Below are 737 nucleotides of genomic sequence, written 5' to 3' on the forward strand. Positions count from 1 at the left end.
ACAGAAATTGAAACTTTCTCCAATTAAATATGGCTACCAGCCCCACAGGAATTTTTGGCCAGTGAGATTAGCTACAAGGCTCTTAAAACTTTGATATCTTACTAGGATCTGCTGCTGCTGGGGGTGGCTATACAGCCAGAAAGACTTTGGATCAATGGAAAGATATGATACCTGACCTTAGTGAGTATAAATGGATCATGCCTGACATTGTGTGGGAAATTGATGAATATATCAATTTTGAAAAAATTCGAATTTGAAATATATCAATTTCGAAAAGCCTTCCTAATTCAGACGACCTTGCAAAGTTAGCATCAGACTTTGACAAGATTGTTGAAAGCCTCAACTTACTGAAGGACTTTTTCACCATAGGTCACAAATTGCTTAATGAAGTCATAGGAGATCCTGACCTACTTCTTTTATTAGGTTCACCTGGAGAAACAGCATTTAGTGCAACAGATCGGGGATCTGAAAGTGACAGGCATTATAGAAAGGGTCTGCTTGGTGAACTCATTCTCTTACAGCAGCAAATTCAAGAGCGTGGAGAGGAAGCACACAGAGCTACTGGCCGATATAGCACTAGCTATGCCCAACAGAAGCGCAAAGTGTCAGACAGAGAGAAAATTGACCAACTTTGGGAAGAACTTCTGCATGCTCAAAGTATCAGAGAATCTTTGAATGGTTAGAAAAGGAGAATAAAGAATTGAAAAAATTAGTATTGCACAAAGATGACAAAGGCA

At 39.2% G+C, this 737-nt stretch overlaps 1 pseudogene; it reads left to right on the forward strand.

Moving 5' to 3' along the window:
- The window catches only part of LOC103593025, a 13,332-nt pseudogene that overhangs the window by 1,963 nt on the left and 10,632 nt on the right, over positions 1 to 737 (forward strand).

This window comes from Galeopterus variegatus, unplaced genomic scaffold (genome assembly GCF_000696425.1).
Source record: "Galeopterus variegatus unplaced genomic scaffold, G_variegatus-3.0.2 Scaffold1259, whole genome shotgun sequence".
NCBI lineage: Eukaryota > Metazoa > Chordata > Mammalia > Dermoptera > Cynocephalidae > Galeopterus > Galeopterus variegatus.